The 19,882-nt window shown below is 43.9% G+C and overlaps 1 protein-coding gene across 6 annotated transcripts in view; it reads left to right on the forward strand.

The window, feature by feature from the left end:
- The first annotated feature begins 4,031 nt into the window (after window positions 1–4,031).
- Window positions 4,032–19,882, forward strand: part of AMBRA1 (autophagy and beclin 1 regulator 1) — a 189,589-nt gene continuing 173,738 nt past the window's right edge. For all 6 annotated transcript variants that reach the window (XM_027837760.1, XM_027837762.1, XM_027837761.1 and 3 more), the window contains exon 1: window positions 4,032–4,076. The gene's annotated coding sequence lies outside the window, so the exon portion shown is untranslated. The remainder of the gene's footprint in view (window positions 4,077–19,882) is intronic.

Genomic DNA, 19,882 nt, shown 5'->3' on the forward strand with positions numbered 1-19,882 from the left:
GATTTTGACCAAGAAATGGTCTGCTACAAGGTACGGATTACTGATTGAAGCTTTACCCAGACAAGAGAATCTTGCCAACTAGGATAATTACAGACTGATAGCAGCCTGGACCTTTCAACTCAAATTTTGAAGCAAGTCTCCAGATATCTGGACCTAATCTGTGTGGACCAAACCTGAATGCTTTTCTCTTGTTCTCCTACCTTCCCCATCCTTTTATGTAGAACATCAGAATAGATGGAGGAGTTTCGATCAAAGAAGCCTTTGCCATCTTATCCTTTCTTTCGAAAGAAATCTCATTAAAGCAATTTCCTTTGTAGCAGCCTCACTATTACTAATAGGGAAACAAGTTTGCCCACTTTGGGGACAGCCTGTACCTGAGTGGATCAAGGTTCTTAATGTTAAGATGGTACTGAGACAAGGCTTGCCCTTTCCCTTCTCTGGTTTCCTAATACAGAAGGCAAGAGATGAGAGATCGAAAAGGACAATTAAGGAAACTTGGTTCCTAGTGTGTGGGTTCTGGAATGCGCCTGGCCCCTCCCAATGGCAGGGGCAGGGTTAAAATCCTATTTGTGAACACCAAGTGATGCACAAATTTCCCAGGCAATAAACAATCCTCAACTAAGCCCCTGCTCTAAAATTATACTGATTTAAAAATAACCTGATTGGAATAACGAATGTGTGAATTAGGTTCACAGGTTCATGTTTTCACTCATGAAAGGAAAGGAGCCTTTCCTTAGGATTCTCTTACTCCCAGATTCTTAGCAGCCAGTCATGTGCTGTCTCTGACCTGTCCTCTTGATCTGCTCCTATCTGCTGTCAGAAGTGTTAGTCTGGTGATTGTCAAAGCAAAGAAATGAGCAGCTGATGACAGAAACGGGACATAGATGGAGGCGACTCACTAAGACAATTGGGGATTATCATCTGCTGCTGATTTCCAATTTGAATGCTATTTCCCGTCACTATGATTCCTGCTGTGCAGCTAGTGGGTATATTTGGCAGGAAGGCAGGTATGAGGTTGGGCACACTATGGAAGGGGTCATGAGGGTGGTGACGTCATTGAGGTGGGGCAAATAAATAAAAGAAGGCCGAGTTTCGGCTCTGTTCTCATTGTGCAATAGTACTGTCCTAGTTATTTTTTTTTTTTTCCTGTAAAGTTTAACCGGTGTCCCTGGCCTATTCTGGCTCTCACAAGCCACTTTCCTCAGCTCTCCTCTGTTCCCCACATCTGGGTTTGACACTTATTATGACCCCCTGCATCAAAAAAAGTTGGTACTTATTGATGCCCTGAGGGACAAAAGTGGGAGTCTGTCCTCAAAAGAACCTTTTAAAGCAAATGAAGACTTGGCTAATCAAACTCTGGATTATAACATAAAGGAGGCTTGAGTAAGTAGGAAGGAAGATCTTGGACAGATTTCAGAGGCATTTTTACTTTTAAGTAAAAAGCTCTGGGCAGTCTCTCTGGCTGTCCCCCATGCCTGGAATGCTCTCCCTCCATTCTGGCTACTGAGCTCCCAGCTTCCTTTAAATCCCAGCTATGATTCCACTTTATACAGGAAGCATTTCCCAACGCCATCTAATTCCACTGCCTTCCCTCTGTTAATTATTTCCTATTCATCCCGGATATAGCTTGCTTTGTACATATTTGTCTGTTGTCTTCCCTTTTAGACTGTAAGCTCTTTGAGGGCCAGGACTGCCCTTTGCCTCTTTTTGTATTCCTAGCACCTGACTGATTAAATGCTCAACGGATATGGAAGGGATTTAGAGACCATCCTCTCCAAACTCTTTATTTTACAGGTAAAAGTGAATTCCTAAGGAGTTCTGAGATTTACCCATAATAATAGAAAATTAGAGCTGTTGTTTGAGCCAAGGCATCTCCTCCCAGCTCCAGCATCCTTTCAATCAGTCTGTCACTCAGTGAGGCTAAGTGCTGGGGACAGCCTGATCTCAAGAAGCTGAGTTTTCTTCCTCAACAGTTTCTGGGGTATGTTTTTTCTAGCATGTAACTTTGATCTCCTTCCTTAACAGTTGACTGGGGTGTAGAGGTGCCATCTTGAGGGTTTCTCAAGAGGTACAGGCTTATGTGTCTACCAAGTTAAGAATGAGGTCAAAGGGCCCACAGAAGTTGGGGATGGGGGTGACTGGGTTGTGGGAAGTTTCCCAAAAGTGTCAGCCACAGCTAATTAACTTTGCTTCCTTCAGCAGGGAAACTCCCAGTAAAAGAACTGAAGAGTATTGAAGAGAGTCTTGAAGCCTGCAACATTTAAAGAATGCAAAAGGCTAGCCCTCCATAGACTGATCACTCAAAACCTGAAAGCAAATAAATGATCCTGGAACTAATTACACAGCTCAGAACTGTCTGAAAGATAACATGGAATTACATAACAAACCTCATGGTTTTTTTTGTTTGTTTTACTATGAACAAAAATACCAAAAGCCTTAACCTAATGAGAACATTTCAGATAAAGAGTTGGAGTAAAAGACCTCTGAGGTATCTGGCAATTATGAGATTCCAAGATTGTCTGAACATGACAGTTTACACGGTTGGGGCCAGGGTGTACATACTATTTTGCATTCTGATTTTTTTTCACCGAACGTTATTTCATGTACAAATTTCCATTAATTGTGCTAGTGACACATAGTTATTTTTATAGTATGTGTGCGTACACCCACATATAATCACACTGTTAATATATCCTAGTTTGCTTAACTCTTTTCCTCTTACTTGTCCAGCTGGTTTGTGCCATTTTTTGCATCGTTATTGTCATCCCAAGGCCCTGTGCCAGTTACTTTCTACTGCCGTATTCTCTTCCCTAATCCCCCTCCCCCCATACTGGCTCCTTGAGGACAAGTGGTATTACTTTGTTGTTAGCCTGTTACCCCTAGTGCCTAGCTCATGGGAGAATGGGTGCTTAATGTTCGTGGAATAGCATACGGGTAAGTATTCTGAATCCTAACTGGATGGAGTTGCATCCAATACCACAGAGATTATGTGTGAAAATAGAAAAAAAAAATTCCTCTGGGAGAAGCTTATGAAAGTCTCAGACCACCGTTGCATAAAAATAAACGATTCTTAACCAACCATACCTTTGATCCAAAGCATCAACTGCTTTTGTAACAATAATTTTTGTTATTCTGTCTCCTGGTGAGCTGATCTGCGTCAACATGCAAACCTTTCAGAGAGGAAGGGGGAGGCCGGCCTCTATTAAGAGCGGAGCTGGACGGGCTTTAGGACGGTCTGCGCAGCGCAAGCCCCTCGTTCAGCAGAGGACGACGGCTCAGCCCGAGGTGTCGGACACCAGCCACGTGCTCAGTGCGTCGCTGCTGGACCTAGGCCATCCCATCCTTCTGCTCGCGGGGGACGCGCCCTCCCGGTGTGGCCGGGGCTCCTCTCTGTGGCCGGGCGCTGCTCCTGGGGGCTCTGCGGAAGGGAGGCCACGTCCGCGGGTTCTTAGCGTTGGCCTCGGGTCCGGCACTTTCTCCACGCTGCCCACCCGCGCCGTATTGGTCAGTTACACTGATCCTTTTTCTTTCCTTTTTTTCATGTGGGATGGTTCTGAGGGGATGGAGGAGAACAAAAGACATTAATAAAAATCATTTTTTAGGAGTGTGCCTTCTAAGTCTTGCAGCACTCAAAGAAACGAGGAGGGCTGTGGGCTCGAGGGCTCCAAGCCCGCTTCCGCCTGGGGCTCCATCCATGGCGCCTGGGCTCTGCTGCTTGGGCCTGGACGCGCTCGGCGCTCGGCGTGTGCTGTCTGGCCGGACGCCGGGCGCTCCCGGCTCGGCGCTCGGCTGCGCGGCCTGCTCGCTCGATGTCTCCGCAGCAGCAGCAGCGGCAGCAGCAGCGGCGGCGGCGGCGACGGCGGCGGCGGCGGCGGCGGCCGGGGCCGGACGAGGGTTGAAGGCTCGGCCGCGTCCCCGCGCTCAGACCCCTTCCCCCTGCCGCGCCCCCCCCTCCCGCGCGCCTCCGCGCCCGCCCCTCCCTTCCCCCGCAGTCCGCCGGCCGGCGCGCGAGCCCAGGCCCGGCCGTCGCCGCCGCCGCCGCCGCCGCCGCCGACCGCCCTCCCCGAGGGAGGCAGGTAGGTAGGCCCCGGCCGAGGAAACTGAGGCGGGCTCGGCGGCCGGGACGGCGGGGCACCGGCAGCGGTGCCCCTGGCCCTCCCCCGCCTGGCTCTCAGTTTTCTCACTGGTAACGTCGAGGGAGGGAAGGGGAGGGGGCTGCGCGACGGTCGAGGCCCAACGCTGCCCCTTTACACTAGGGGAAACTGAGGCCTAGAGAGAGGGCGGGGCTGGCCCGAGCCGGCCCGGCGTTCCGGCGCAGCCCGGGGCCTGCAGGCTTTCGCCCCGGCCGCCCCCCACCCGCCTGCAGCCGCGTGCTCGCCCCGCCAGGGCCGCCCGCCCGCACCTCGTGCTTTCCCCCCCGTCCCGGTCACCGGGTCACCCCGGGAGTCCGGGGGCGGCAGCTCCCGTGCCTTCGAACGGGGAGGTGTCTCTTTGTGCCCCGGTGACATCGGCCAGCGACGCCCGACCCACCCCCTTCCTCACCAAGTCATCTGGCTTTCTGGAGAGGGAGGGGCAGGAAGGAGGCACCTGGGTCTCCCATTCTCCAGGCCGGCACGTCTGGTCTTGACGAGGCTCGGTCTGGTTTGTACAATGGCAATAATAACCAGGTTCCCTCGCACCGGCTTGAAGCCATGTGGTCCCGGGCCAGCCCTTTTGAACCTTGCCCTACCCCAAAGAGTTGCGAGGAAGGCTGTGTGTGTCAGTCTGAGTTACTGTTACTGATGCTTCCGCTAAAGAAGTTGGTTTTAGAGATTAGGTGGCATCTGTCACGAGCTAGTTGTGTGGCCTGAGACTCTTCTCAGTGTCATTTGTTAAAATGTGCGCTTTTGGCGTTAGATAATTTCTTGGGTCCTTTTCAGCTCTTACGATGCATGCTTCTTTAAAGTGACCAGGAACTGACAAGTTAATGTTTTGGGAGTTTATGGCAGATGTTTGGCCTTCGGTGCTGTGCTTTCCAAGAAGCCTTCAAAGAAAATAGAAGAGCCTTCTTGGTAACAGCATTTGGTTTGGTGTCAGTGGCTCAGCCATTGCAATATGCTAGGGATGGAAAAAACACATGTACAATAAAAAGTTGAAATCAGGAGCTAGCATTCTGGAAATCGAATGACTTGTTCTACTTTTATTTCCAACTTACAGACTTTTTTCAAGCATAGAATAGTAGAGACTGAGAAGCCCTCAGAAGTCGTTAGTATAACTTTTATCTTAATAGTAATTGCCTGTATAATACCTGGGACAAGTGGTTATAGGCCATGCCATTGTAATGGTCCTCTCCATTTCCTTTTCATTAGAGCGACATCAGTGATATATTCCTAATTCATTTCATTTCTCTGTAGAACAAGCGTTCCTTGGGTAAACTCAATGGATGGAAGTTGTATAAGGAACAGGAGAGAGGTCTTAAGGAAGAAGGAAGATGCCTTTAAAAAACAATGCTGGTGTCTATAGGATAGCCTTTGTCTACAAACCTGATTTTCTTTTAGGCAGGAGAAGCTCAAAAGGGACAGCAGGCACTAGATGACTTTAAAGTTTTCCATGATGCGATTTTGTAGAAGATTTGAGTTTTCAAGTTCTTATGGTCTTCAGCCAGGTCTAAATGAAGAGCATGTGGTCATAAATTTATTCCTAGCCAGGACATCCGGTGCCCCAAAATCAGAGGTGAAGGGCCAGCAACTTTCATTTTCTTGGAATGGGAGACATAGGTGGCTGAAGTGAAGTGTAGGAAGAGTTCAGGAACGGGAGTACCCGATTGTTCCTTAGAGTATTGCAAAAGTAAGTACCTAGCCTATACCTTGCCTAAAATGCAATCCCCTTGGTGGCTAATGAATGTTAAAAGAGAACTGCTTTCTACATAGAGGAGCAAAGACTTAAATAGAGCTATTGTGAATGTCACTAAGAGGGTGAAAATGTTAGGGGATTCCAGTTATATTCCTAGAGGAAATCATTGCCCAAAGGGATATTATTGAAATAAGGACAAAAAAAACTTGTTATGGAGAAAGTCAGGAACTGGAGTTTGTAAGGACATATATTTTAAAAATTATTGTTTCTCTTGCTTTTTGTGGAAATTGAAGGTGAGATTTTAATTTACTTTTTGTTTGGTACAGTTGAAATACATTTCTCTCTCTGAAACTAAGGTTACATTGTTGTTTCCTTTTGCACCTTCAGCAGTTGACTGGTTTGATGACTACTCTGCAAAGGCTTGCGACCTTTTGGGCTTTCTTCTTTTGTGAGGACTTTGTTTGGGATTGTTCCAGGTGGGGGGTGCTTTGAATGTGCTTCAGAATCAGGTCGGGGACAGAGGCTAGTGCCTTGAATATAAAAAATAAAGTCATGCTTTTGGCTGTTCTAGGGGTATACTACCTGTATTTGGGATTTTCCATGCAACTTATCAGCCCTGAAGCCAGACATTGAACATGTCTAGGTGTTCCAGTGATAGTGACAGGGGTGGACCTTTTGCCTCAATACTCCATGACTGTAGAAGGAGCAGCCTACCTTGGAGGTGAAATACTTGGATCTGAGCCCAAGTTTTGCTTATTAGTTATTACCTGTGCCACTTTCTTCAAATCACTTAACTTCTCTGGGCCTCAATTTCTTTCTCTGTAAAACAAAAGAGCTGGATTAGATGATTTCTGAAGACTCTTTTAGCCCTGCCTCCTTTGAGCATTATGATATGAGAAATCCTTAGGAATCCTAATATAGCAGTTATTCATCCTAGTAACTAGAGGAGATGTTTCAGAAGGTCTCTTCCTCTGGAGTTGCATCAGTATTGATAGAGTTATTATGGAATGGGAGATGAACAGTTTTTTCCCTAGGTGGTTAACTAATAATTAAGATTCCAAAGTTTCTTCAGTTCCTAGTAATTTTTTGTCCCCTCCCCATTGTCACTTCCAAACTCAGAAACTTTCTTGTCATGTTTTTTGTTCTAGTTGGAGTATTGTACTGTAGTCTCATGTTATCATCTGTGATTTAGGAGGCATAGTTTTCATTTCCTTCTTCCAGACATTTTATATATTTTTACCCAGTTTACCATAAAGTTAGTATTAGTCATGGAGGGTAAGGTTGTGAGAAAGTATTGGTGTTAAATAGGATAAGGCAGTGTGTGAGCTTGTAGACCGTAGGTGTAGACAGAGCCCACCATCCCCTTCAAAGAACTTGCCTCTGGTCTGCCAACATTGAGGTCCGCAGGCCTGAGCAGTAGAGACAGTTGAACAAGCATGAAGTCCCTTACTGCTCTTATGTTGGCCAAAAGAAGTAAGTGCACATTCTAGGGTGGTGAGGAAAGGCCGGTTGGAGGTGAAGGCAGATTGGGGAGGGCCAAGGGGAATTTGTCATCCCTTTTCCACTTAGTCCCAGTCACATGATCTGTAACCTGACCTGCTTTAGCAGAGCAGTCATTTTCTCTGACTTGCTCTGTCAGAGAAAATGTTGATATTCTCAGTTGTCCCAACTTTCAGGGATGGGAAAATTCTTAGCTGTGACAGTTATTCAACATTGTAACCTAAACTTTTCACTCTCTTGGTAGTATACTCCTTTTTGCCTGGTGTGATGGATAGTGAGCTGGCTTGAGAGTGAGTCTGGATTGCCTCAGGACCTTAGGACTTGGACAGGTTGCTTAACCTCAGTTTCCTTGTTTGTAAAATGGAAATGAGGATAGTACCTACCTCCCAGAGTTGTTGTGAAGGTCAAATGAGATAATGTGTGTAGAAGGTAATCTGTCAGCTCCTATAGATTGAATGATCATTTCCATGTAGATGATTCTCCAATCTACATGTGCTGCCTTAACCTCTCTGCAGACTTACTGTCTTGTATTTCCAGTTGCTCAGTGGACTTCTGGACTGAACATCTTAAGCTCAACATATCCTTCCCCTCTTCTGAACTTCCCTATTACTGATGGGCACTACCATCCTTCCAAAGAACCAGGTTCATGTGGTGTCCTCAAATCTTTATTTTCTCTTACCTCCCCATCCAGTGTGCTGTAAATGCCTGTTGATCTTACCTTGGTATACACCCCCCTTCTCTCATGTGATAGTACTAGTGCTGTGGTTCAGGCCCGTATCACCCTGTGCCCAGACTATTGCAGCAGGCTCCTGCCTTACATCTGTTCTCGCTCCAGTCCATCCTCCACTCAGCTATCAGATGTGTCTTCCTAAAGGATAGGTCTGACCATGACTTCCCTTTATTCAGTAAACTCTCTTAGCTCCCTATTGCCTCCAGTATCAAGGATAAAAATATCTCTGGCCTTTAAAGCCTTCATAACCTGGCTCCTTCCTGCCTCTCCAGTTTTTTTTACGTCTTAATCACCTCCCACCCCCTGCTCAGTGATCCATTGACACTGGTCTCCTTGCTGTTACTGTCACAAGACACTGTCTCCCATCTCTATGCATTTTCACTGGCTATGTTCCATGCCTGGAATTGTCTGCCTCCTGGCTTCCCTGGATTCTTTCAAGTTTCAACTAAAATCCCTCCTTCTGTAAGAAGTCTTTCCCAGTCCTCCTTAATCTTAGTGCCTTCCCTTGGAATTTATCTCCCAATTTATCTTGTACTTACCTAGTTTGTACAAGGTTGTTTGTGTGTCCCCTCTCCCCAACAGGGGCTCTCCTTGAGAACAAGGACAGTTTTTGCCTTTCTTTGTATCCCCAGCAGTGCTTGGCACATAGGAGGTGCTTAATAAATGTTTGTTGACTTGATATCTCCCCAGGGGAGACAAACATATACAGAGATAGGTACATGCAAAACATACACAAAAGAGATTCAAGGCAGCTTGGAGTCTAAGGACATCAGGAAGCACTTCATACAGAAGATGCAGATTGAGTTGAGTTCTGAAAGCAAATAGGGATTCTCAGAGGCAGAGACAAGAAAGGAGTGCATTCCAGGCACGGGGGACAGCCAGTGGATGTCAAAGAGGTGGGAGACAGAGTGATGTGTGAGGAGAAATAAGTGGGCCAATCTGGTTGGACCCTCAGGGGGAGAAGAGGCATAAGGGAATAAGGCTGGAAAGGAGCTTTGAATACCAAACCCAACTTCTGTTTGATCTTAGAAGTGATAAAAAGCCACAGGATTTTATTGAGTAGTGGAGTGACACGGTGAGATCTGTGTTTTAGGAAAGTCCCTTTGCCAACTGTGCGGAGGGTGGTGGATTGTAATGGGGAAAGACTTGAGGCAGACTGATCCAAGAAGAGGCTGTTATTAAGAGGCTATTGGGGCCTGAACTAGGGTGGGGCTGTTGAGTAGAGAGGAAAGCATATAGGCAAATCATATTGTAGAGATAAAAATGGCAAGATGTGGAAGGTGATTAAAGAGAGGGGTTTGAGAGAGCAAGAGATGGATGATAATGTTGAGTCTATGCACCTGGGAGATTGGAAGGACAGTAGTGTGTTTGACAGAAAGAGGGGAGGGTTTGGGGAAGTAAAGATGAGGAATTCCATTTTGGACATGCTGAGTTAGAGATGCTGGGGGGACATCTGTGTTGAGATGTCCAATAAATAGTTGATGATTCTGGACTGGAGATCAGGAGAGAGACCAGAGCTGACTCTAGAGGTCTGGGAATCATCTGCATAGAAGAGGGTGTTAAAGTAGTGGGAGTTGATGAGGTCACAGAGAGAGTGTAGAGAGAAAAAAGAAGAGGACTCATGACAGACCTACCCAGTTATAGGTGATGTTCTAGTAAAATAGATGGACTAGATTGGGACCAGGAGAGAGCAGTGTCATAAAAACCAAAAGAGTTAGAGAGTATTGAGGATGAGAGGACAAGATTTGATATTAAAGGGAGATGAAGATTTTCCCCAGGGTGCTCATTCTTCAATTGTGGCATCAGTGGTTCAACTGAAAAAAAAAAATAAGTTGGAGCATTAACCCGCCATGATTCAGGAAGTTGAAATTAGCCTGCTGTCATCCTGACTCCATGCCTTCTTTCAGATGGATAGAAGGATGGTGTCTTTTGTGTCTGTTGCCATATATGTGGTGACATTGGTTTTTGCCAGCTATGAGAATCAGAACTTAAGGATTTTCAGTGTTTTGATGGAGGCATTGAATGAATAAATGAATGAATGAGCATTTATTAAGTCATAATTGTGTGTCAAACACTAGACTAAACTCTGAGGATATAACTAGGAAAGCAAGATGGCTCTTGCTGTCCAGGAGCTCACCTTCTGTGAGGGGAGACAAAGCATAAAGGAGGTTTTAACTTTGGGTCATGTGGAAAAGCCCAGTGGTCCTTAGGGTGCATTGGCACAGCAGATGATAATGTTTCTTTAGTGTACCTCGATAAAACCCATTACCAAGTGTCATCGATTGGAAGTTTTCAGTACCTATTTTTCTTCTATTAAAAGGCCATTTTAAAGTGGGACATACAGATCCTCTCCTGCTGAAGAAGCTTTCCGGGGGTATCTGTGGCCTCCAGAATAATGGGCCTTCTCTGGCATTTCAAGCCCTTCCTGATTGGATGCCAGCCTGTCTTTCTAGGCTGATTATACATTGTGCACTCTCGGCTCAATCACAGTGGCCTCCTTTCTGTTCTGTCTACACAGGGTTTCATCTCTTGTCACCAGGCCTTTTCCTGGGCTGACCCTCATGTGGGAATGCCCTCTCCCTTCAAGGCTCTGCTCAAGTGCCCGCTCCAACATAAGGCCTTTTCTCATTGCCCCATTTGTTGGCACTGCTCTCACCCTGTAATTACTTTGTATTATTTTGTTATACTTTGTATGGACTGCCCATTTGTGGACATATTGTTTCCCTCGGCACTCCCTCGCCCCAGTACTATGGAGGCTCCTTGTGGGCAGACTGCTTTGGTTTTGGTTTTCTCTCCCAGGGCCTAGCAGAGTATCAGGTGCAGAGTAGGTATATAAATTCCTGTTTAATGGAACTGGATCTGTGTCAAGGAATAAGCCAGAATATGTAAGAGAATATAACTAGCAGTCATGGTTGAAAGCTAGAGAGAAATTTCAGAACATAATTCTGTTGCCTAGTGTGTACTTAATGATACTTTGATCTTGAATGGAGCTTTCTGCTTAAGTCAAAGTTCTATAATTATAATACTCCTAGGCATTGTATCTTCATCAGTGGAATGAACTGGTGCAGTGTTCAAATGCATTATCCTAAGTCACTCTGTTGAGGCATTTATGGTGTGAGGCAATTGAAGTTCTGTTAAGTCTTAACTCAGTAAGTTTCATAAAGTCAGTTTGGTTAACATGTATAAGTTCTAGAGTTGGGTAGGAATGCTTCTTCCTACTTGGCACAGGTGGAAATTTGACAAGATCTTTTCCCAAAGACAAGAACAGCCCCCTTCACTCTTTGAATAACTCCATGAAGAGATGTTATTGAAGGGGGGGGGAGATAAGTGGGAGTTTAAAGTTAAAAGTATCTAAAAAAACTTAAAAGAAATTCTTTCTCTTCTCCTCTCCCTCTCCCTTCCCCCATCTCCTGGGGTCCTGATAACCTTTAAGGTCAAAATAAAATGATTGATTTTCAAGGGGCAGAAGAAACTTGGAAAGCTGCAAGATTGGAAAGAAATCAGGAGACAAGCATGAATGGCGGATTATACAGAAATTTGTAATGGATTTTGGTAGCCAGATAGTCCTGTCTTTTGGGCCTTGGGAGGTGTCATTGGGTAGCATGGGGTGCAGATAACCCCTCTTGTTGATGTTGAGACAGGATACAAATGGGATCCTTCAGCAGAAGGGAGGTGACAGTAGTGGGAAGAAATGATGGGAGGGAGGGAGAGAAGGCAGGATATTAGCGTAACAGCCAAAGTTGCCATACCATTTGCAGTGAAGCCATAACTGTTGTAAGGGATGCCTCCATGGACAGAAGATGGGGAAAGGATAGATTCAGAAATTAAGATGATATAAAAAATAAATGACATCAAGATAAATTAAAGAAACAAACCCAACACATGACAGAGTGAACAAGTTCTTTAAAAAAGAAGAAACAGTTATGAAAACCCCCTTCTCTCTCCCCCCCCAAAAAAAACAAGGATGCAGTTAAGTGGCCTCTTAGCTGGCACGGTAATTGTCTTCAGTCTCAGTTGATGTTGAATTCATCTGTCTTATTCCTTTACTCTCTGTTTATTGCCTTTTTTCATTCTATCTTGTCTTTAGAGTTATCTTTCAAATGGTCTTCATAGATTTGTCTTGATAGCCATCTGATACTCAAGTAAAATTTTGGGTACTGTTTTTACTGTTTTTGTCTTTGGCCATTTGTATTAATGGGTTGTGGATTCATTTTTTCATCTTAATTTTTTAAAATTGCCTTTCTATAATCCCATTATTTGCTGTAGTCAGATAAGATGCTTATTTAACTTTTTCTAGCTTTGCCTTTCATATAACACAGTATTTGCTAGGTCTGAAGGTGTATTGCATTTTGACTTACTGTCATTTTTCTGTGTACTGCTCTTGGTACGTGGGATCTAATTAGGCACTTTGGGACAAAAATTGAGAGTGAAAATTGAGAGTATACATATAATCCCACTTTGGTTTTGGGATGATGATTTGACTGAGAAGCTGTATGCACTATATGGGCGGTATCTTTATTACATCTTCCAATATCCCTTCTTTATTTGTGTCTTAGTGATGGGGAAGCTGAGTGGTTTTGACTTCCAACAGGGTTCATGGCAAGCCTGTGATGGAACTGGGAATAGAAGGCTCCTAATTGTGTTCTCTGTTTAGGTTAACTCATTTAGAGTGATGCTGCATTAAATGGAAATGGGCCTTCCTCTATTTTCTAAACACTTTAATCACTGGGAAGGGAGATTGCACAGGTGGTGGGGAGCAGATGTTCTCTTTCCACTGAGGAGAAGACAAGAGGGAATGTCTTTAATTGCAACAGAAGATATGTAGATTACTTCCTGACTACAGAGGTTGTGAGATACTGGAATGGCTGGAGCTTGTGAAATGCTTTCTTCAGAGGTTTGGGAAAAGGGTAGACAACTGGGGATAGATAGGTGAGGCCTTGTGTAGAAGTGTGGCTAGCTAAATGACTTATGTGAAGGGGCTAGATGATCTCTTGAAGTTCATTTCCACTCTGATTTCCCTTCTTGCTTAATTTACCAGTGGTATATATGTTAGTGAATATATTTCCACTTTTTCAAATGATGAGACTGAATCTGAGAGTATAGGTGAGTTGGTCAAAATCATCCATTAAAATACAAGATAAGAGGCGTTGAGACTCCTTGGCTCCTACTCTTTTGGTGAAAGTATAGGGAAATACTCCCAGCTTTGGGTGAGTATTTTCTTGGTTCTAAATATAGCACTGTTGTGAGCCTTCCTAAACCATGGGGACTAAGACTGTTTCCTGCAGTGAATGCTACCATAGATTGTATGAGTTGAAAGCCATTAGCTGGGTTTATTTTGGAACTGAGTATCTTTGAGTTTATAAAAATGGGTTCAATTGTTTTGGGTTTCAGTTGCATGTATATAAATGGGAACAAATTATCAGTAACAGATTAAGGTAATGGATCCTTGATGACCATGCTTAGTCCAGTCTGAGACTGCTTGGGGGAAGGGATACTTAGATGTTTTGGAGTTTTGGAGCCTGGAGAAACTGAAGGTTAAAAGATGGGGTAATAAAGCACGGCTGAACACCAAACCCAGCTGGTGTAGTACATGGAAATAAAACACTCATGAAGGGTGCCAGCTTAAATTCTCAGTTCAGGAAATGCCAAAGTTAAAGTTCTTAAAACAACATTAATTCATCTGCTTCATGTTTCTTCATTTTTTGTAAAGATCATGAATTCATTGGTGTGAGTAGTTCCATCATGAAGGCAGATTGCAGTCCTACTATATTATCTTAGTAGATGGGCTTCATGATTTGCTATGGCTAAAAAAGTAATTATCTTGTAGTCAGCCTTCTGTGGTGGGACCTCATTCTTAGTGTTTGTCTTAAGACATCCTAGAAGAAATTTGTCTTAGTATTGACACATAGTTTTGGTACAAAGTAGGTCATTGAGAAACTGACCCGGGGGGATCTATTTGTATTGGTATTTCTAGGAAATGTCTCATAGGTTTAACTTACTTTAGTGGTAGGAGAAGTGAGAGTATTTTTTTGGTTAATCAGGAAATAAGAATATCATCATATCAACAGATATTTGAGTTTGCTTTAAGAGGATACTGGATGGACTTGTAGGGTATGGAGAGGTCAAATCTCTGGCCTCCTTTTCAGTGAACAAGTATTTATGCCTGTGTATTGTATAGAAGGCACTGTGCTGGACACTGAGGATACAAGGGAATTACCTTGAAGTAGGCTGCTTCTACCCTTGTGAGTAACTGTGGAGAAAAATAGCCCTTGTTGTGAGCTGCAGTATGGTGAGACTAATTTTTAGAAATGTCAGCTAGAAAACTGTGTCATAGCTCAAAATGATGTGGAAACATTTCTGCACATGCAGCAAAATGCTTTTCTCACTTATTACCTTGTTTTTTTTTAGTGTAATATATGGTGATGTTTCTTCCCCCCCTCCCCCCAAAAAAAGATGACGTGTTTTCTTCCTCAGCAAAACCAGGTAATCTTTCCATTTGGAATGGATATCTAACATGCTTCTTGATAAGATGAAGTTGTTTAAGCTACTTTAGTTATGTGATCCTAGAGACAATTAACCTAGGACTAATGAGAAAAAGTATGCTTGTTGAACTTAAAGAAAATATACTATGGCATAGCCAAAAGAGCCCAAGGTTAGGAATCAGATGTGGGTTCTAGTCCTAGCTTTGCCATTCATTAGCTGTGTGCCCTTGGGCAAATTATACTCCCCTTCTCTTATAGAATAAGAGAATTAAACTAAAATGACATATAAAGTCTTTTCACCTCTATAATTCTTTGTATGAAAAGAGAAACAGATTCTGGAATTTTTTGATGTTTTGGGGGAAGAGGATAATCATTTATTGTGTCTGTTATGTGCCAGGCATTGTGCTAAGCACTTTACAGTATTATTTCATTTGATCTTCACAACAGTGGGAGATAGGTGCTATTATTATCCTTATTTTGAGGAGACAGTTGAGAACAGAAGTTAATGGTCACGGGGCTAGTAAGTGTCTGAGTTGGGATTGGAACTCCACTCTTCCTGTCTTCAGGCCCCCGTATGAACTATGTAGCAATTACATTGTTACAAAAGCCTACCAAATATCACATAATTAACATTCCTGTTCTAGTCTAGGTTGGGATCTAAATAGACTTGAATGGATAAGTCTGGTAAAGGATCGTTGAGCACCTATTGTACATCCTGTGCCTTGTCCACCGAAAAAAGTGAACTAAGACCATGAAGGGACAACTGTGACTTAGAGCAGAGGTGTCAGGCACTTCCTAGTGTAGCCTGGACCAGCTTAAATGTAATGGAGATATTATTTAACAAGATAAAAATACAAGAAAACATGTTACATTTTAAAGCAAAGTCAATCACAGGAATACTGGTTTATGGATTAGTGACACTATTGTCTTAGAAAATATTTGCAGTTGCAGTGAAAATAACAGCTGGGAGTAAGCTGGTGTGAGAGATTGACACTGGGAGTGAGGGGTGGGCACATAGAAGTGATAAGCATTTATTAAGCAGTATATTGTATCAGGTAATGTGCTAGGCATTGGGCATGCAAACACAAATGTGAAACCGTCCTTGCCCATGAGAAGCTTACGTACTAACAAAGGAGACAATGTGTACTTGTATAAATATATATGAAATCGTTGCAAAATGAGTACCATGTAACAGCATGGCTAGGGGCCCAGGAAAGTCTTTATGTAAAAGGTGAAACTGAATCTTCAAGGTGACCAGGGCTTCTAAAAGGCACAGAAGAGGAGGAAGAGCATGTTTCGGTTTGGGGGGACGCTAGTGCAGAGGTACAGATGAAAGAACATATTTGTACCTTTGTGTAAAGGGATTGTAGCGTACAAGGAAGGGAATAATATGTGAGAACACTGCAAGGAGAGGAAGGGACCAAGGTGTAAAAAGCTTTAAATGCTAAATAGAAATTTATATCTGATCCTAGAGGCAGTAGGGAGCCAGAGCTTATCCAGGAGGGAGGTGACAGAATCAGACATACAATAGATGCTTTAGGAAAATCAGTTTGGCAGCCCTGAGTTGAGGAGGATGGATTGGAGTGGGGAGAGGCTTGAGGCAAAGAGAATAACTAGAAGCCTATTGACTATAAATACTTGAGGCCTGACACGGTGAGGGCCACATATCAGAGCAGTGACTATGAATGGAGAGAAAGGGACATATTTGAAAGATGTCATGGAGGCAGAAACAAGAATTGGCAACTGATTGATTGCATATGTCGGGTGAGTTCAGAGGAGGAGCTGGGGATGACGCTGAGGTTTCAAGCCTAAGTAATAGGAAGGATGATAGTGCCCTCAACAGTAATAGGGAAGGTGAGAAGAGGGGGTAGATTTGGGGGGAAAGATAAGGAGTTCTATCTTGGACTTGTTAAGTTCGAGATGCCTCTGGGGCAGGGATGGGGAACCTGAGCCTTGGAGGCCACACGTGGCCCTCTAGGTCCTTGGGTGCAGCCTTTTCACTGAGTCCAAGTTTTACAGAACAAATCCTTTTATTAAGGGGATTTGTTCTGTGAAGTTTGGATTCAGTCAAAGGGCCACACTTGAGGACCTAGAAGGCCACATGTGGCCTCAAAGCTGCAGGTTTCTCACTCCTTAGAGTTTGGGGTATCCAGTTTGAAATATCTAATAGATAGTTTTTGATGTGGGACTGGAGGCCAGAAAGAGACTAGATCTTGGTATATAAATCTGGGATTCTTCCTATAGAGATGACACTATCGGCTATGGGAGCTAATGAGGTCACCAAGTGAGATTGTAGAGAGAGAAGAGGACTGAGGACAGAGCCTCTGGGGCACCTACAGCTAGGGAGTGTAACATAGATGCAGATACAGATAAGGAGACTGAGGAGAGGCCAGACAGATAGCAAGAGAATCAGGAGACAGCAGGGTCACAAAACTCAAGTGAGGAGAGGGCAATCAGAGAAGCACAGAAGGACGAAGATTGGGAAGAGGCTATTAGATTTGACAGTTGAGACCCTGGGCAAGTCACTTAACCCCATTGCCTAGCCAAAAAAAAAATAATAATAATTTCAGATTTGACAGTTGAGGTCATTGGGCAGTTTCAGCTGAGTGATGAAGTCAGAAGCCAGATTGCAGAGGGTTTTAAAATGAGTCTGAAGAGAGGAAGTGGAAGAATGGAATGTTCTTCAACTGAATGTTTTTCAAGGAGTTTGGATGAGAAAAGGAAGAAAGATAGAAGATGATAGCTGTAAGGGATGGTGGAAAATGATGTGTGTGTGTGCGTGCATGCGTGCGTGCGTGCGTGCGTGCGTGCGTGCGTGCGTGCGTGTGTGTGTGTGTGTGTGTGTGTGAAGGATGGGGAGCCACGGATTTGTTTGTGGTCAGCAGGGAAAGAACCAGTAAAAGATGAAAGATAAGCAAGAGGTGATTCTTGAGGGGGAAGTCTGCTGGAAAAGGAAAGGAGGGATAGGGGATCAAGTGTACATGGAGGGTGGTAAGCAATGACAAAGGCCTTCTCTTCATCAGAGACTAAAGTAAAGAAGGACATAGTGGTAGATGATGTCAAGGAATTGTGAGATAAGGAGGGAAGAGGGAACTCAGTTTTCTTGGTCAAGTAGGAGGTGAGGTCCTCAGCTGAGAGGTGCCCATGGGAGGCTTAAGGAGAGATGAGCAGGTTTTAAACAGCTATCATGAGTGAGATAGAGCATAAATTAAAGAGAAGTAAAAGGATGGTTTTATTGCATTTTGGGGGGAGATGAGGTGCCATCCATTTTTAGTGACTCCTGTCAGTACAATTGTATACCTTCCTCCAGCCCAGGTCAGGAAGCTTGTGAGCAGGAGGCATACGAGTGGAGGAATTGGATGATCAGGTTTACAAGGCATGGTAGTTGATATGACAAAGGGGGGAGGGATTCAAGGGTAGAGGATAGTGCAATGTGACCTTGCTTACCAAGAGGTGAAGATTGAGAAGGGAAGAGAGTAGAGCTGGAGCTGAGGTGATAACCTGGGAGAATGTTGTGGGGTGGATGAATTGGAGAGATGGTGAGAACAAAGGATGAGGTTAGGGAGGAGTTAGGCTCAGGGAGAGATGGAGTAATAGGAGTTTATGATAGGATAAAGGAATTGTGTAGTCTTTTCTCTGATGTCCTTTCCTTCTAGTACCTTCCCTCTGGTGATTATTTCCACTTTATCCTGTCTATGGCTTGTTTATACATAACTGTTTTAAGTTGTCTCCCTTTTTAGACTGGGAGCTCTTTAAGATTAGGGACTATCTTTTGCCTTTCTGCTTAGCACATGGCTGGCACAGAACAGGCACTTAATAACTGTTTATTGACTGACTGGCAGACCATTGATTTATTTAAGTGGAGCCCTGGTGGTTGATGACAAGATCAAGGGTATGAGCCTTCTTACTGGGAGTGGAGGTAGAGTGAAGGAGCTGTTTGAGCACCTGGGAGATGGGGCATCAGTACTGAAATCTCTACCAGAAGGGGTGGAATTGGGATGGAGAGGGAGATTGTGAGTCACACACTGAATTCATGAGAAGAAGGAAAAATAACCTGGGATATTCAAAGGCCAAAGTCAGCGGCTGTACTTTGAAGTTAATAATAACTGGCCTTTTATAGTACTTTGTAGTTTGCAATGAGCTTTGTGTCCATTAACTCATTTTGTCCTCTCAAACAACCTTGCCTGGTAAGTGCTATTATTACTCCCATTTTACACGTGAAAAAACTAAGGCAGACAGGTTAAGTGAAGTGCATATATCACCACTTCACAGATAAAGAAACCAAGATTGAGAACAGTGAAGTGCCTTGCCCAGTGGTACACAGAAGGAGTCACACATGGTAAGTGTTGGAACAGGGAGCTTTATCCATACTCCAACTAGTTCCCTTTTGTTGTTGTTCCATCATTTTTCAGTTGTGTCCAACTCTTTGGGACCCCATTTTGGGGTTTTCTTGGCAAAGATGCTGCAGTGGTTTGCCATTCCCTTCTTTGGCTTGTTTTACGGTTAAGGAACTGAGGCAAACAGGGTTAAATGATTTGCACAGGGTCACACAGCTAGTAAAAGTCTGAGGCCACATTTGAACTCATGAAGATGAGTCTTTCTGATTCCGAGGCCAGTGCCCTATCCACTGGGCACCTACCTGCCCAATTCTCTTGGTCATTCAACCCCCCCCCCCCCCCCGTAGCTTTTCTTTCTTTTTAAAATAAATGAATTTTTATTGATAGCTTTTGTTTTTATCGTTGGCTTTTCACTACCTTTCTGACTGTGGACCTGAATTTTTTTTTACTGAAATTGCTTTTGACAGTAAAGCTCTGTTTTGCGTTTGTGTGTCATCATCATCATCATCATTAATAATTATAATAATAATAATGATAATGCTGGCTTATATAAGGAAGGGATATATTCATTTTTGTTCTAAAGTATTTGTAAAGACATCTGTTTCCTGGTTAACTATGGTATGAGTTAATTGTAGACAGAAATTGTCTTTCCTGTATTTTCCTTCTGAAAAGAAATATTATTTAACACTTGCTTATTTTAAAGCCTTTGTGACAGCTTATGGTTGCATGTATGGGGGCTGCAGCATTGGACATATTTTTAGGGCAGCAGTAAGGAGCATCCTGTGGTAGAAAATTGGGTAGTAACCAGTGCTCTTCTCTCTCTTAACTCCCCAGAATTTTGGGGAATAATGTTTGAAAACTTTACCTCTCCTCTCCCTCTAACTCCCCTTAAATATGGGTGACTTAGCTATCCTAGGTCAGAATTGGCAAACATCAGCTAGGTCTGACAGGAAAACACACACACACACACACACACACACACACACACACACACACACACA

This window comes from Vombatus ursinus, unplaced genomic scaffold (assembly GCF_900497805.2).
Source record: "Vombatus ursinus unplaced genomic scaffold, bare-nosed wombat genome assembly UNPS02014822.1, whole genome shotgun sequence".
Taxonomy (NCBI): domain Eukaryota; kingdom Metazoa; phylum Chordata; class Mammalia; order Diprotodontia; family Vombatidae; genus Vombatus; species Vombatus ursinus.